Source organism: Monodon monoceros, unplaced genomic scaffold, assembly GCF_005190385.1.
Source record: "Monodon monoceros isolate NGI ecotype Baffin Bay Population unplaced genomic scaffold, NGI_Narwhal_1 Super_Scaffold_18, whole genome shotgun sequence".
Taxonomy (NCBI): domain Eukaryota; kingdom Metazoa; phylum Chordata; class Mammalia; order Artiodactyla; family Monodontidae; genus Monodon; species Monodon monoceros.
The window spans coordinates 83295791-83314067 of NW_021703774.1; the positions used below are offsets into that span (position 1 = coordinate 83295791).

Consider the following 18277-nt stretch of genomic DNA (forward strand, 5'->3'; position numbering starts at 1 on the left):
CAGACCCAGTCCTACAGATGGAAGGAGGTAGCTGTCACTCATCTTGGCAGAGATTTGCGGCTTTAACTGGCTGCTCCATGGAGCCCCTGATCGTTACTGTCCAGAGTGAAGACCCTTCTTGGAATCATTTTCTGCTCGTGCTCTCTTGTTGTCCAGACCTAGGCTGAAATCTTTTTTCCAGACTCAGCTGGGTCTTTTGCAGCCTGAACACCTCTCAGTGGCATTTGCTCCCTGGTCAGAGCCTTGCTAGACCTCTCTCCATGGATAATGGTACCCGGTTTCCCACTCTTGGTCCCTAGCATCTGTAGAGTCCCTCCTGCCCCCCAAACCTACTCCTCAGAAGGACACTAAAATGGGGCAGCTGAACCAAAGGACAGGCAGTCATCTGGCCAGGGAGGGCTACTGGGGGCGGGTGGAGAGTCTGGACAGCTGAGGCCTAATTGGAGCTCAGCACTGGCTCACCCTCACCATGGCACTTCTGCCTGGAGTTCTGCCGAGCCCCGAGCCCCCTATGAGTGCCCAGCTTAGTGGGAGCAATCTCGAACCCAGGATACCTGGGCCCCTTCCTGGCTGGCATTTGGGACCCAGACTGATGCCTCTGTAGCCTCTCAGGTGCTTCACTTCCCAGCTGCCCTCCCTCTCTCCAGATGTGTTTCCACACTGCAAAGCCCCAAATCGCGCTGGCCTAGACCCAGGGGCTGCGAATCAGGAACTGTTGGAAATGGCATATCTGAGCCAAGAGTTATCCCCTGGCTCCCAGGGCACATTGGGCATAACCCACTGCCACCCTGACCATTTTAGGGTAAACTTCTCCGTTCTTTCTTCTCTCCTAAAGAGAGTCCCAAACAAACAGACACTGAAATAAGCCTCTAAGGTGAAAGCAGAGGGAGTAAAATGCCCAGAAATGGACAAATACCCTGAAGGAAGTCAGGCATGACAGATCCGGACCAGCAAGGGAGCAGACATGCATTGTGCCCATACGTAGGGGCCTCATTTTGCCACTGGCACCATAGCTGCTTACCGCTGTCTCACTCGTGCTTCACGTCAGCCCCATGAGATAAGTATTATCATCCTTGCTATAGAAATGGAGAAACCTCAGAGAATTTAACCTGCCCAAAGTTGCACGGAGAGGAAGTTGAGTACACTGATTCTAGAGAAAGAAGAGCTTTTCTGCAAGAGGGGCCCAGGAAGCCTCAGGAAGTGACAGCTGAAGAGTCAGGAGCAAGGAGGTTCTCTGACATCTATGTCGTAACACACAGAGTGGGGGGACGAGTTAACTTGTAGTCTAGAGGCCCCGCAGCCTGTTGGATGGAACTCATGCCTGGAGTGTAGAGCAAGGTAAGTTGTGACAACACGGGGAGAAGGAAGCACTACGTGCCAGGAAGGTACCTGCATATCTGAAACCTGTGAGCCAGAGGGGGCAGCCCAGGTGAGAGGATTTCAGTGGGAATAGGCCACTAACTCCCTGCCAGATGTGAACCTGGCACGATTCTCCAATAGCACAGGACAGGAAGAAATAGTGATGGCACTTCTGACTAATTAGACGACTGCGAGTATCATTCTGCTAAAGGCAGAAGAGCTGATAAATTTTTTACTTGACTTGCTAATAATTTTATCCCTTACAAGGTAGAACAGGCAAATAGGGGAACTGAGTCTAGACTGAACTGTGATCCACAGAAAAGATGTATTTGTTGCTGTGAAGAGTACTGGTTCCCCAGGGACAAGGACTTTGTTTTGTCCCCTCTGCCTAGAACAGTGCCTGGCACATGGTAGTTGAGGAATGATTTGTTTGGTGAACAAAAAGAACAGGGATGGGAACCTGGAGGAGATGGCCACGCCATCTCAGCACGATGGATTCCCGGGGAAGGGAACACTGGCGTTTTCCAAAATGAGCCTGAGGTTTTATAAAGGGTGAGTCTAGGGAGTGCAATGGAGCAGTCAGTTCAGTTCCGTGGCCAGGGATGCCAAAGGGAACACAGCTTAGGATGGTTGGGGAGATTATAAAAATGGAATGTCCATATTACAGTCACAAACCATCTCTAAGAAAAAAGAGAGACATCGAAAGCAATGACATACATTTTTGAATGAAGGGATGGAAAATAAGTCACTCTGAGAATCTAATGAAAACTATAGACCTTTCTCACAGAAGAAAAAAAGAAAACACTTCTATACACCATTTTGTGTATAACTTTAGGAGACGATGGAGACCCCATGTTAAGATCTACTTATGTAAGATTATTAAACTGATCATTTTGGTGATTTCTAGTTTTTAACTATTAAAAATATCTCTGTTATGACCATTCTTCCAAAAAAAAAAAAAAGGTCTAACATACAGGAACCAATGAAAATGCAGAGAATACTTCTGAGGAGTTCTGGCTTGGCAAGAGTGTAGGGCACGTTGGAAGGTGGGAGGGCTGCATAACAAGGAAGGGTACCAGAGGGCCCTACACCCTGGAAGAGCTGTGTAGGGAAGTCTAAGCTCAGAATAAATCATTTTTTAAAATCCAGTCAATACAAAGGCACTTTGGATATTTCTGTAGTTATTGTGCCAAGAGCAAGGGTTCAGGAATCAGACCCATCTCGTTTAAATCTCAGCTTTGTGACCTTGGACAAGCCCTTTAACCTCACCAAGCCTCCGTTTCCTTATCTGTAAAGTGGGGGTGATATCTCTTCCCAAAGGCTTATGATAACTAATAAATTCGATAATACCCATTAAGTACTTGGCCTGGTGCCAGGCAGATTTTCTTCAATACATCTTTACCATCATTATTATTACCATTATTCTCTGCTTGTAATGCCCTTGCTCTCCTTTTCTGACTATCAAACCCTTCAATGAAGATTAGCTTTTAGTGGGTTTTGTTATTTTTAAGTAATGCCTGAAGCAGGAAAATGAACAAGATAAAGGACTGCTCCTTGGGGAAGATGATGTCATATTAACTTTGTTGGAAAGAAATATCTAACAAAAGGGAATCGGGCTAGCATGGAAGGGAAGGAAAGGAATACAACACACATGCCTGCGTGGCCCCTAGAGAAGACAGAAAAATAGAACTGCCTACCTCTTGTTTTGCTTCCATCTTCGTCACCAAAGGGAACAAGTTTTGATCTGGTGTGTCAGGAAGAGCATCTATCATCCTTAAACGAGGCCAAGACTCCAGACCCAGATGCTCGATGTCCCGGGACTGAAATAATTTGCAGATACAATGGCAGAAACGTTGCTGGTAATTGTTGAAGAACCACATAGAACAGAGAAGATGCTCAAAGACTGGGCATAGCTCACTTTTCTAAAATCAAGATTCTAGAAGTTCTGGATTGATCAGCCTGATATCAAACTGATGATATTCTACAAAGATAGCGTGGTAAGTGGATTGTTTGTGTGCACTTAGAAAAGAAATAGAGACCCAGGAGCCAGCATGGGATTACTATAAATAAATCATGCGAAATTAAAATGATTTTTTTAGCAGGTGCTTTTTCTAGACTATCAGAGGAAGACGATTGTCATATAGTTTGATTTCAGGAAAACATTTAATGAAGTTGCTCCTTATCACATTGTGGATAAAATGGAGAATGTGATCTGAAAAATAGTGCAATGATATGACTTCAAAAATATCCCCCCTGGGCTTCCCTGGTGGCGCAGTGGTTGAGAGTCCGCCTGCCGATGCAAGGGACACGGGTTCGTGCCCCGGTCCGGGAAGATCCCACATGCTGCGAGCGGCTGGTCCCGTGAGCCATGCCTGCTGAGCCTGCGCGTCCGGAGCCTGTGCTCTGCAAAGGGAGAGGCCACAACAGTGAGAGGCCTGCGTACCGCAAAAAAAAAAAAAAAAAAAAAAATCCCCCCTCTGGACTTGCTGGCGGTCCAGTGGTTAAGTCTCCACACTCCCAATGCAGGGGGCACGGGCTCAATCCCAGGTTGGGGAACTAAGATTCCGCATGCTGCAAGGCATGGCCAAGAAAAAAAAGTTCCCCTACTATGCCAGTTGTTCTCCCCAAGTGTCAAGAGAATCTCTTAAAAAGTTGTCTGTTCAATGTTTGTACAAGTGATCCAGAAATCATGCTAATAGATACCACCTACAGGGGAAGTTAAATTACCAGAAAAATATGGTGCCAGGATCCAAAGAGATCTCCACCACCTGAAATGATGAGCTTACACTGAACAAAATGTAATGGAAAATTAAAAATAGAGTTACCCTATGATCCAGCAATCCCACTCCTGGGCATATATCTGGAAAAGACGAAAACTCTAATTCGAAAAGATACATGCACCCCAATGTTCACAGCAGCACTATTTACAATAACCAAGATGTGGAAGCAGCCTAAAAGTTCATCAACAGATGAAGGGGTAAAGAAGATGTGGTGTATATATATACAATGGAATAGTACTCAGCCATAAAAAGGTTGAAATGATGGCGTTTGCAACAACATGGATGGACTTAGAGATTATTATACTAAGTGAAATAAGTCAGACAAATATCCGATGACATCACTTATATGTGGAATCTAAGAAAAATGATAAAAATGAACTTAATTTACAAAACAAAAATAGACTCACAGACATAGAAAACAAACTTTTGGTTACCAAAGGGGAAGGGGGGAGGGAGGAATAAATTAGGAGTTTGGGATTAATAGATATACACCACTGTATATAAAATAGATAGGCAACAAGGATTTACTTAGCACAGGGGACTATATTCAATATCTTGTAATAACCTATAATGGAAAAGAATCTGAAAAAGAATATACGTGTGTATATATATGTGTGTATATATATATATAATACTGAATCATTTTTCTGTGCACCTGAAACTAACACAACATTGTAAATCAACTACACTTCAATAAAAATAAATAAATAAAATAAAAGCACAAAATATATAATGGAGACATGCAGAAGAATAGCAAGTCGTTTCTGCAGATACTCTGCCTTCAAGGAGGTGGGACATAACTCTCCACTCCTTCAGTGTCGGCTGTGCATGATGACCTTCCAAAAGTACAGTAGGAAGGGGGTGCGGAGAATAACTTTAACTTTACAGCAGAGAAACCTGGCAAACACTACCTCAACCAGGTGATCAAGGTCAACAGCAACAGCGATAAGTCACGTTGATAGCATGATAGGATACCTTGATGTGATGTGATGAGAATGACACTTTACCTCTGTGGTCTTCCTCCCAAAAGCCTATAACCTGAATCTCATTATGAGAAAAATAGTAGGCAAATCCCAGTTGAGGGACATTCTACAAAATACCTGGACAGTACTCTTCAACACTGTCAAGATTGTCAAAAACAAAGAAATTCTAAGAAACTTTCATGGTCTAGAGGAGCCTAAGGAGACTTGAGAACTAAATGTAATGTGATATCCTAGATGGGATCCTAAGTAAAAACTAAGGAAATCTGAGCGCAGTGTGGACTTTAGATGATAATATATCAATGATGATTCATTAATCATGGGAAAATCTACCATATTAACATGTGAGATGCTAACAATAGAGGAAACTGGATGTGAATATATGGACACTCTCTGTACTAACTTCACCATTTTTCTGTAAATCTATTCCAAAAATTTTTAAGTTTATTTAAAATATATAGTGGATATGAGTATAAACTCCTGCATTTAGGATAAAAATGACTTATTATGTAAGTGTGTCTTGGGGACATCCAAATTAAATACAGCTTATAGGAAAGACATCTCAGACTTTTAATGGACCAAATCTCAATGCATGGCACTGGGCAATGTGGCTGTGGAACGAAGAGTAATCCTCTGTTGCTCCAACAGCATGTCAGCCTTCAGGTCAGGCATCCTGGCAGGACTCCACTGCTCAGACCACATGAGGAGTCTCAACTTGGAGCTCAGACTTCCTGGGTTCAAGCCCAGGCTCTGCCTAACCTAGTCAAGTCATTTAACCTCTCCAGTTCTTGGTTTTCTCATCTGCAAAGTGGGCAAATAACGGTAACGACCTGATAGAGCCATTGGGTGGCGCAAAGCCCCGGCCCATGATAACTACTTAGGAAATGGATCTTTATGGGCAAAGGGTCTGATGGAGGGAGCATGGGCCCCACACCTTAATTTTTAGAGTAAGTTCTATTTCAAAGGGGTCTTCAGCATCTCGGAGAATAGCATTAGATGAGGGAGTCATGGCGAACTCATGATGTTTACCTTGGAGAAAAGACTGGACCCAGGAGCTATTGCTTCAACTCAGAGAGAGAGCCAGCAGGTAGAAGTGATAATCTTTGTCATTCATTTACCAAAGCCCTGAGTAAGTCCCAAAGCCTGTCTGGATTTTTCCTTCCTTATCCCCAAAATACAGATAAGGACACTTTTTGGTCAATCTTGCAGGGAGACTGAGAGGATCAATGAGTTAATAAATATGGAAGTGCACTGAAAAAAACGAAACTGTTGTTAATAAGCATGTGCTGTTATTAAAACTACCTTGATACCTAGACATTTGTATATTTCCTACTGTGCTGGTTCACAGGGGGTGGGTAAAGCACAAGAAAGCGCTGTTTGAAATGTTTCCCTTTTTCAACTGCAGAGCCATCGGGGCAAATCAAGGACACAGACCTCTCTCCATCAGGGATGGAGTCTGATGTCATGAGCTCACAGAGAAGTAGGGGCTGGACTTTAGAGAATGCACAGGCTTTGGAAATTTACCCAAATCCTGTGAACCACACTGTCCTCCTCTGTAAAATGGAGATCATCGTATGAACCTCACGGGGTTGCTCTGGGATTGCGTGCACGAATGGGTCGGCATACAGTCAGCATTTAGCCAGTGGTGGCTGCTATGGTAATCTGCCCCTCCAGCAGTTCTGCGGAAGTGGTCGTGCTCTGAGTACCCCATCCATAGGGCCTGTCAGGTGGAATGGTCACTGCCCTTGGAGGCTCTGGGTTGGGGGGGTTGGTCAGTGGGGAAGAGCCACTCTCATGGGAGCCAAGTCGAGAACAGCAATGGAGTCCACGTCAATGGACGGCAGACTGAGAATCATAATCTATCCCAGACACTTTAGAACCAATTTTTGTGGAGCTCTGAACAGTCAGGGAGGTTCCAGGTAAAATCAGAGCCCGGAGGGTGTCAGATTACTGGGAAAGAGGGGAATTGGATTGGTGAGAGAGATAGGAAGTCATTACAGAACTACCCAGCAGTAACTATGGATTAGAAGGAAAAAAGGGAGAAGGCAAGAGGCGCAGACAGGCAGTGCCCAGTCTCAGAGGCAGCACGGTGACAGGAACACAGCAGAGGGAGTATGAGTGACTTGGTCCCTCAGGATTCCTGTTGACTTGTCACATGTCTCAGATGACCAGAAGTCTTGTCCAGCATCCACCATGTGAATTTCAACACTTTCAGGGCCTGAAGCCATGCCTTATGCCAACATTTCCTTATCACCAGAGATTTCTAAAGATGTTACCACACGCCTTTGGAGAAAAACAGCAATGTATTAAAAAAAATTTTTTACACTGCCTGGAGGTACAATAGACAGTGACAGATGGATCTGGATTTACATAAAATGACACAGACACTGATTTTCTGAATATTTTCTGATAAAATCAACAACTAAAATGCATCACCCACACACACAGCCCCCCACCACCGCTCCCAGGAGGGGCCAAACCAAAGATGTGAATGCAGAGTGCCCAAAGGTCAGGAGTTAACCTCCCACCGGGCTTGGCCGATTCCCTGGCAGACCTCCTGCCAGCACAGCCTCCACCTCCGCGGGTTGCTTTGAAGGATGATCAGCCTAGAGTTTCTCCAAAAAACAGCTCTAGCTTAACTCTTAGATGGACTGAGAACCCTCCAAGCCACTGGGATCCAGGTTGCCGTCTGTCCCTCCAAAGTGGTTCGAACCCACTGGATGAAGATGAGTCGAATTATCTGTACTCAGAACAAGGCCTCACATTTTAAGAAAGATATTGACAGACTAAAGCATGTCCACGGTTGGGCAATCTGGCTGGCGGGGGGCCTGAGCCACGTCCTGCTGGGGACGTTGACGAAGATGCAGAGGGGTCTGCTGGTTGTCTTCAAATACCTGCAGAGTTGTCATATAAAAGATATAATAAACTTCCTCTGTGTATTCTCAGAAAGCAGAATTAGGACCCAGGTATGCAAGTTAGAGGGAAGCAGATTTTGGCTCCGTCTTGAAAAAGACTCTCTCACGGTTGGGGTCTCTGATAATCTGATTGCATGGAACAGTAATCAAGTACTTCCTTGTGGCCAGAGTTCAAAGCCTGGATGGCCTCCCGTCAAGGTTGCTGTTGAGGGGTTCTACTTTGCCTGAAAGATTGGATGAGAAGATCTCTAAGTTCTTTTCCAAGCTGCAGATTATGTTCTCATTCCGTAGAGAGAGCAGAAACTGAGGGTCATGACAACTTAGCCAGAAAGAGCTGAGATGAGTATGTAAAGCTGGGAGAAAATCTTTAAGTTTGCTAAGTCTCAAGTTCTGGTTTTAACCTCTTGGGTTTTGTTTTTCAAGCTCTTTTTAACAGAAGGAGCAATAAATCTGAGTCTGAGCTCCAGGACCAGGACTCACTTCTGTTGGGGTATTCAAAGATATCTGCTCCCCATAGGAATGGTCTCTCCAAGAGTGGGCATCAGTAGCTACTTTTGTTCCCCAGGCCTTTTCCTCTTTTCTGACTTTCAGGTGGTCACAGAAACAGGGAGAGAGCTGCATGAAGATACCTAAACCCCTCCATGGCTTAAATTCTTGATCTGATCCCATGTGAAACAGCAGAGTAGATAAGTGGAATTAGACCCACCCAAGTGGCCATCTCAGAGAACTCAGAGCCGTAGTTCCTATGTTGTCAAGGATGCATCTGTGGGTAACCAGTCTTCTTCCCACTCCTAGCCTGTGTGTCTGGGCCCTTCACCCATACCCTGGACAGTCCATTTCCCTCCTGAAATAAGCCCTGGTCGGTGCCACTTCTTGTTGGGTTTTCTTCACTCTTTCTGTTTCAGCTTAGTCAGATTAGTTTGTTCTTGAAGGTTTTCAGCTACCACTGCTCACCACCACCTTCCCTGAACACCCATGGATATACCACTTATCAGCTCTATATTTGGGGAAATGTTCCCCTGGATTAAGAAACTGATAAAGAAAGTGACATTAAGAGACTCTGTTTTCGACTCCTGGCCTTCGTGTATGGGCAGCAGAAGGCAGAGTAATTATGCCAGAAATCAGCACCACCAACATTTGGACAACGGTCCCCTTAATTTGTCCTCATCCTCATCCAAAAAATTCTGGCTGGCTTGCTGCTCTTGCCACAACCTGTCTGAATTTCTTATTTTGAGCATGATTCCTAAGGAACTGAGGCCTTATTACAGGCTTGAGGAATAATTTCAGGCAAGTCACCTTTCCTTTCTGGGCCTCAGGCTCCTTGTCATTGAGGCTTTGACTGCCCCTCTGGGCCACCTTGGGGAAGGCCACTTATTAAGGATGCATTGGATGCCGACAAAACAGGTGCAAGTGTTCCAAGCTGCTTGCAAGCAAGGGAAAGGTCTGCACTCATCATCCCAGAGCCTAAAAGGTTTCCAGCATCTGTTAAGATCCAAGTGTAAATTGGGCACCATAATTGGGGTTTAGTATCTCCGGCAAGTTTGCTTGACACCTCCACGGAGCAGTGGATGGATCAGACGTGGTGTCAAATGGCGAGCCTCTTAATGTTCAAAGCAGAGAGGTGTCAAAACTGGCAAAAAGCAGAAGCCTCCATTTCTTCTCAATCTCCATAAAAATGAGTGAATGTGGAAGCTCAGCTGTCACCAGGAACCAGGGACCAAGGCCAACTTGACAACCCTGCCAATGTTTGGTCCTACTGCTTTTCTGGCTCTCTCCCCTCTTGCCTCCCACCTGCCCCTGAAACTTTAATTATTTTCTGGACCCAGAAAATGTCTGTTTGCTGGTGGTGAGCTGGAGGACGGAAGAGAGATGGCTCCCATAGAAATACAAAAGCCCGTTAGCCTTCACAGCAACCATGGGGAACAGAGTGGCTGTGTTTAGTTATGAAGACATCTTGGGAATGTCTTTACTTGTGACATCTTGGGACATCTTTACTTGTGAGTCTAAGTAAAGCAGAACTTGAGAACCCCTCCAAGGTCACCTTTCCCGGCAGTGATCTTGGAAATAGTTATAGCTGCCCTAACCTTTAGGGAAGTGAGATAAGTTTCGAGACATTTTCAGAAAAGAGGAAAAGGGTTCAGAGAGTGGAGAGATATAATATTATAGAAGAGATGATTGGAGAATTGCATTAATGTTACCTTTGATTGACAAAACCCTCCCTGGAAGCTTTTCTGGAACTTAGAAAGTCTCCGGAAAAAGAACAAAAAAAAGAGTTTTCAGATCCGAGCTGCATTGTCACTCAGCATCCCAAGCTAGTCTCAGAGTTAAAAGCCTCTTTACGTCTGTGTGCTTTGCACATGCGCATGCTTGAGACTACATGTGCTTGTCATCGGCCCTTGACCATTAGCCAGGGATGTATAGAGCCTGTGTGCATGAAGGTAGAGCTTGCTGAGTCTGTGCCTTTGGTTCCCTGATACCTCCCGAGGAAGGGGAGACCGGCGGTGTGGGCTTCAGGATAGGAGGTGAGGTTAGAGGGGTGTAGTCACTGTGTTGACAATCCCGGCTCAGTGGGATTCTGTCACCACACCCTGAGCTCTGTGCACAGCTCTATGCTCATTGTTCTGGGGATATAAAGGGAGGAGACACTCTGACCCCTGCACTCCTGGAGATTACAGCCTTGTTGAAGGAAGAACTTTTTGAGATAGTACCACTTACATACTCAGTGGTTCCCACCCCTGGCTACAGGGGTCTCCTACAGAAAATTTTTAAAAATACTTATCCCTGGAGGCTGTAAATCAGTATCTCTGGGAGTGGGCCGGACTTATGGGGGGTTTTATTGTTTTGTTTTGTTTTTTGTGTTTTTTTTGTGGTACGCAGGCCTCTCACTGTTGTGGCCTCTCCCGTTGCGGAGCACAGGCTCCGGACGCTCAGGGCCCAGCACAGGCTCAGTGGCCATGGCTCACGGGCCCAGCCACTCCGCGGCATGTGGGATCTTCCCAGACCGGGGCATGAACCCATGTCCCCTGCATTGGCAGGCGGACTCTCAACCACTGCACCACCAGGGAAGCCCCCAGGACTTATGGTTATTAATTGCTTCCCAGGTGACCCTCGTGGGGCCAGCCTAGCACAGATCTGCCGACACACATTTGGGAAATTTGGGACTATGGCAACCAGTGACATCCTGGAGTAGGTGAGACCTGAGTTGTACCTTGAAGGGAAAAATACTGTGGGCGGCAGGCAATGTACAGGATGAGCAACAATGAGGAAGTATGAGTGAATTGGGGCAAGAGATTTCCACCTGGCATAAGGGAGAAACTTACCCCATCACTTTCCTTCTTCTCTGAGGATGAAAAGGGGAGTTAGCACAGCCCACCTTTAAAAAAAAAAAAAAATGGATTTCAACCCTTGAGGCCAGCAGGGGTGCTGCCTGAATTGATCTACCTCAATTTGTCTGAAATCCTATTTAATTATAAAATTCATGCAAACCATGTTTACTTTTAACATAAAAAGAGTGTTTTCCCACATCTTCTAGTTTAACAGAGCAGTTCTCAACCTTTCTGATCTCAGAAAAATTATTGAGGACCCTAAAGAGCTTTATTTTTGTGAGATGTGTGTGGTATTAGAAATTAAAACTGTGGAATTTTCTGAGTATTTAAAAATATGTATTTATTAATTTATTTTAAAATAAATCCATTGCATGTTAACGTAATGTTATAAAAATAACGCTATTTTCTAGAATAAAACTAGTGAGGAGGGTAACGTTATTTTCTATTTTTGCAAATCTCTTTAAGGTCTGGCTTAATAGAAAACGGCTGGATTCTCACATCTACATCTGCTTTCAATCTGTTTTTCTGTGTGGCTTTAGCTGAGGTATCTGAAGAAAACCCAGACCCACACAGCAAGGCCCTGACTGAGGTGGGACAAGCAAGGCACTTAGGACACAAAATTTAAGGAGGCACCCTCACTCAGGGTCATGCCATCACAAGGTTGGCCCTGAGAGTGTGGGCCTCCTTAAATTTGGCATTCTAGGAACTTCACTTGCCTCACTTTAGTCCCAGCCCTGTCACGCAGATAAGGAGTTGGAAAGGCAAGATGTACTTTGATGGCCTTGTCAGGTAATGGTGGATACTTTTTTGATACCACACCAAAACACAAGTAGTGGGTTAGTTGCATTGTGGGATCTGAACCATACAATGTACTTTTTCATACCACGTTGACACTGAAATCTATTGGTCATTCTTGCACTCTGAATGGACCTTTACCCATATTCACTGACTCTTTGAAAGGGTCTCAAGACTCCCAGGGCTCTGCAGACCATTTGAAAACTGCTGGCTTCAGAGACGCTCCAGGAACTGCAGGGAGGTGGTCATAGCTGGAACGTAGGCAGATACTAAGAGTCATGCATGAGTACAAGAGGCTTAAGAACCGAGCTAGGGCCAGACCTGAGCAAGGAAGCTGGCTTGTATCTTGAGGACTCTAAGGAACCATACAAGGCCTTAAGCGGGGGAGTGATGGGATGAGATTTGCATTTTTAGATTCATTTATTCATTTGTTCAACTGATATTTATTGAGCTCCTGTTGTGTGCCAGGCACTGGGGATAACAGTGAACAGAGAAGGTTTCTGCCTTCGTGGAGCTTATATTCTAGTCGGGAAGCAGAAAATAAATAAATATAAGACCGAGATCCACCCTGCTGGCAATAGAGGATGGGCTGGTAGAGGATTAGACTGAGGGGAGAAGAGTGCAGACAGTTGTAATGCTAGTCACTAGTCGGAAGACATGATGGGGACCAGGGTAGCGGCAGCAGAGATGGGGGAGGGAGCATTAGCGAGCAGGAGAGGCATTAAGGATGTGCTAAGCCGTGTTCCTGTGGGGAGAGGCTAGGATGGTGCCCCGCGTGCTAACTCAGGCCGTGGGATGCACTCCTCTTGAGATGGTGCATCCACGAGGAGAAGCATTTGGCTTTGGATAATCAGCTCGGTTCGCAGCATGCTGAGTCTGAGATGCCTGGGAGAGGGGGGTCATTCAGATGGAGATGTCCAGTGAGATGTTGTAAGATATGGGTCTGATATCAGAATGGAGGACTCGATTGGGATTGAGATGTAAGTGCTGTCGCTTATTCCGGTGGTGAACGGATAATGTCACCCAGGGACAGTGCTCAAAGCTAGGAGAGGGCTTCCCTGGTGGCGCAGTGGTTGGGAGTCCACCTGCCGATGCAGGGGACGCGGGTTCGTGCCCCCGTCCGGGAAGATCCCACATGCCGCGGAGCGGCTGGGCCCGTGAGCCATGGCCGCTGAGCCTGCGCGTCCGGAGCCTGTGCTCCGCAACGGGAGAGGCCACAACAGTGAGAGGCCCGCGTACTGCAAAAAAAAAAAAAAAAAAGCTAGGAGAGAAGACAGCCAAGGGATGCCAACATATCCACCTGTTCCTGCCACCTGCCTCAAATTTCAAATTTCACATGTCTCAAGGCAGATATGTCGTCTCCCCACCCCTGAAGACTGTTCTCTTCATTAATGATGCTGATGACCTTGTCGTTCTCAGAAGCTCCCTCTTGCTCAGCCCTCACCTACCATGGCTTCATGATCTGCCCGGCTCTCCCTCGCTTACCCTCTGCACCCCTAAATTGCTTCTTTACTCTTCCACTCTGTTCCCTCTGGAAAGCCCAATTGCATTGCCCCCTCCCACGCTCGTCAGAAGCTTGTCCTACTAGAGAATTCCTACTCATCCTTCAAGACCTGCTCAAGCGTCCTCTTTCATTTCAGGTCTTCCCTCCCACTCCACCTCTGACGACACACAGCCACATGCCATCAGACATAGTTGACTGCCTTCTCCCTTAGTTTCCAATCCGTCTCACCATGGCTATGTTCTAGTACTCATAACACGGTTGTGCAACTATTAGTTCACATGACTTTCTCCCCACTAAAGTGGGAGCCACATGACAGCAGGAAATATGCTGACTTGTCTTCTTCGTCTTTGTTTCTGGGGTAGTTCCTGAATGAATGCTGAGACCTCAGCCTAATGGGTTTAATGCTGAAGGAACACTGCCGAGCACCAGGGCTAGGGAAGTGGCTTCACCAGCCAGTGGACCCAGCATCAAGGCCAAAGGGAATACTCTCTGGGGTATGAGCAAGGCTCATACAAGGCTGTAAGCATCACGAAACTGAAGGGCAGCTGGGAGGTAGTGCCTTAGTTCCAGGTGCCTCATTTGTTCAGAGAAAGACCCCAGCAGTGGCTGGTGTGGTGAAGGGGGTTGACAACAGCAAAGAGCAAAGCCAGGTGTCCAGACGAGAGGACGGAAAGCTGAGCAGAGTTTGTGGGTGGGCTCCCTCCAGACCCCAGCCCACCATGTTTGTGGCACCTAAGAGATCTCAGGGCTCACCCAGAGGTAACAGTGATGATCCATCCTCTCAGGACACACCTAGGAACTGAGGATTACTGAGCGTCCTCGGGACCTAAATAAATACCTCCGAGCATTCCCACCAGAGGGCTTATCGAGGCAGCCGCGGACAGCAGCTGAGGCACACAGATGACATCTGTTGCTTGAGCAGATGGTGAGAGAGCTGGCCCAGCCAGGATAGAGAGCTCGCATTGTGACTAATAGGAGACGAAGCTGAAGAGAATAAGCGCACTCTCCTTTGTCTATTCAAACAAGAGCAGTAACAAGCTAAAAGCTGAGACAGAAGCCCATGAAGCGAGGCAATTATTATGAGACAGCCGCAGGTACGTGGAAGGAAAAGCTGGGTCCCATCTTTGTTCACAAAGCCACAGAACATTGTGTGAATGCCAAGCTCTGTAAGGGAAGGAAAAATCCTTTGTCACATCTTGCTGTCGGCCCCAGACACAGCCCTGACCCAGTGAATGTGGCTGGAACCATGGTCACTGGGCTTTCCATGCCCAGATGTGCCCCATCAGGACCCGCTGCTTGTGGCAGAGGGGTGGAGGGACGAGCCTCAGGCTCCACTCTGCTCCTTTAAAGAAGCCGCTTCCAGTGCCCCTGAGCAGAAGGGGAAGGAGATAGAATAGAACAACCTAGAAACTGCAAATCTTCTATCTTTTTTAAAGATTTTTTTGATGTGTACCATTTTTAAAGTCTTGATTGAATTCGTTACAATATTGCTTCTGTTTTATGTTTTGGTTTTTTGGCCACGAGGCATGTGAGATCTTAGCTCCCCAACCAGGGATCGAACCCATAACCCCTGCATTGGAAGGTGAAGTCTTAACCACTGAACCACCAGGGAAGTCCCTGCAAATCTTGTTTCTTACTTGCTCTCTATCCCAGGGCTCTAGAGAAAGAATGGCAAGGTCCTCTGCTGGATTCCGTGGAGCTCCATTTCTTCTTCCTCTGCGCAGCCCTGGCTGATCATCAGGGTGTCCAGAGAAGGAGGGAGGGAGGAGCTAGACGGTACCGGTGGCACCTACCTGGAGAAGAGGGCGGCAGAGGGGAGTGGAGACAATATATAGACTTTGGAGCCATGCAGGCTCTGCCAGTTAGAGTTTTGTAATCTCTCTGAACCTCAGTTTCCTCGTATATAAAATGGATATAATAATAGCTCCAGCTTCATAGGATTGGTATCAGGAGTGCATAAGCAAATGCATGTATAGTTCTTAGCTCGGTGCTTGGCATGTTCTAAGTGCTCACTGCAAGTTAGCTGTTGCCACTGTGATTATCTGTCCCCGGCCCTCATTGGGCTTAGGAATCCCAGTACTTGACTTGCAATGTCAACAGGTATCGAAATTCTGCCTTCTCAGTGTCCTGGGGCCCCTGGGGAGTACTGTGATTCCTGTGCAAGAGTGAACCTACGGAGGGTCAAGGAGTGCAGTGGGGGTCACAGGGTGCAGTGAGCTCTCACTCCGTTTCTTCCCGGCCAGCACAGCCCCTGCTGCCTTCCCTCTCGTCCTGGCGCTTCCCACTTCCTGCCTCACTTCTCTCCCACTCCACACAGGGAAATTCACACTGTCATCTGAATGCACATCTGCTGTCTTAGGAACGCACACTACGTGCACATCTTCCCATTCTGCTACACATCTGGGCAAATTACTCAACTGCTCTGGGCCTTAGTTTTCTCATCTGAAAACTGGCAATAATAATAGTGCCAGCCTCATAAAGTTGTTGGAGATTAAACCAGGTAATTCATGTGAAGCGCTTAGAATAATGATTGGCCTATTTGAAGTGATCGTTCAGTGTTCACTGTCATTATTATTATTATTATAGAAAGTCCATGTCTCCCATGAATAAGGATTTTGCTCTGAGATGCCACTGTCCTACGAAAATCCTGAATGCATTCTTCAGCCTTAGGAACATTTCAGAAACCATGAATTCATGAACATAATAACCCACCTGTGAGCAACCTTCTGACTCAAACAAGCATTAACAATAGAGTGAAAACCCTGAATCACACCTGAGGGCCCGAGAGCCAAATGTCTCTATATGTCCCTAATAAGGGATGGGGTTGGGGGGGAGGGTTGTGCATGCAGTGGATGAGAGTGTTGGATGACAGCAGACACTATCCTAGACTTTGAAATTAGAAGTAAAGTTATTATGGTCCCATGGCTGCTAAAAGAAAACAGAGCTCACAAGGAGAGAGAGACTCTTAAAATGGAATTATAACAATAAAAATCACGTATAATTCCAACACGGAAGAAAATAAGTTCTCTAAAGAAATCGATGTGGCTACATGAGAAACCTCTAATGAACCTAGAGTTTAAAAGTCAAAGTGGGAGGGACTTCCCTGGTGGCACAGTGGTTAAGAGTCCGCCTGCCAGTGCAGGGGACACGGATTCAATCCCTGGTCCAGGAGGATCCCACATGCCACGGAGCGGCCGGACCCGCATGCCACAACTACTGAGCCTGCACGCCACAACTACTGAAGCCTGCGTGCCTAGAGCCCGTGCTCCACAACAAGAGAAGCCACCGCAATGAGAAGCTTGCGTGCTGCAACAAAGAGTAACCCCGCTTGCCACAACTAGAGAAAGCCTGCGTGCAGCAATGAAGGCCCAGCAGCCAAAAGTGAATAAATAAATAAACAAATTTATTTTTTTTTTAATTAGCTCGCTTTAAAAAAAAAGTCAAACTGGGAAAAATATATTTGCAGCAAATATTGGATAAATGGTTAATATCTTTAACATATAAAAAGCTCACACAAATCAATAATAAAATTCCTAAGGCATAATGGGGACCGGAGCCAAAGATGTGAAAATTCACTAAAGAAGAAAGAAAGCCAGCTTTCCAAAAGATGGAAATTCTTCAATCTTACTAGTAATCAAAATGAAAATTCAGACAACAAGATAGCTACTTTTGCCTTGTACTTTTGCAAACATTTCTATTTTTTAAATGAATAACCAAAACTGGTAAGAGGGCAGCAAATTGTCCCATTTGAATATTGCAGGTGGGATATGGTACCCAGGAGAGTCACTCCTTAGATCTATCCTATGGAAATAGCTCTAGTTCAGAAGTCTTGTTATTAATAGTGTTATTTATACAAGCAAAAATTAGAAGTAATTGAAATGCAACCATGTAGAATGATGTTTATGATGAGTTTATGGTGATATGGGAAAATGCAGGAGACAAGATTACACAGATATTATATTAACAACTATGATTTTTAAAACAACAGCAACAAAGACTGGTAAAAAACAAAATACTAATGATGGTATCTCTGGGTGTTGGAACAATGGACGATTAGTTCTTTCTGCATTTCTGCTTGGTGATTAGATTTTCCACAAAGACCATGCATTACTTTTATTATGGAAAAAAAAAAGAAATGTTATTTAAAAGTTCAGAAGGTACAAAAAGACTGGAAGAAAGTTGCATAATTAAAGATAAATCCAACAGACGAGTACGATCGTGTGGCCGATGTCACCTTAGCTTCAAGTAGGTCTGGCTTGTGGGAAGTGCTATGATCCACTGGAGGAACTTTTACTGTGTTCTCTCAAGAACATGTACACGGCGAGGAAGCGTGTACAGAGTTAACAGGAAAAACTGAGCAAAATGGGTTGTTGTGCTAGAAAGTGAAGAGGATCCTGGACCACAGACCTATGGGTCAAAAAATCCTAAGAGTATTGGGACTTCAGTGATCCCCAGTGTAGTGTACTGCTTCCCGTTGTGTGGCCCCTGGACCACTGGGGGTCCTCAAAATGACTCTAAATGAAGCTTGAGGCAATTTAGGTGGTATATAGATACGGAATTTTTTTTTAAGCTTTTTCTTTTCAATTTTCTTTCCATTTTCCAATTATACCAAGGAGAA

General features: G+C 45.6%; 1 protein-coding gene across 3 annotated transcripts in view; it reads left to right on the forward strand.

Annotated features, from left to right (window-relative positions):
- KCND3 (potassium voltage-gated channel subfamily D member 3) overlaps positions 1-18277 on the forward strand; it is a 232773-nt gene that overhangs the window by 148841 nt on the left and 65655 nt on the right. The gene's annotated exons all lie outside the window — the stretch shown is intronic.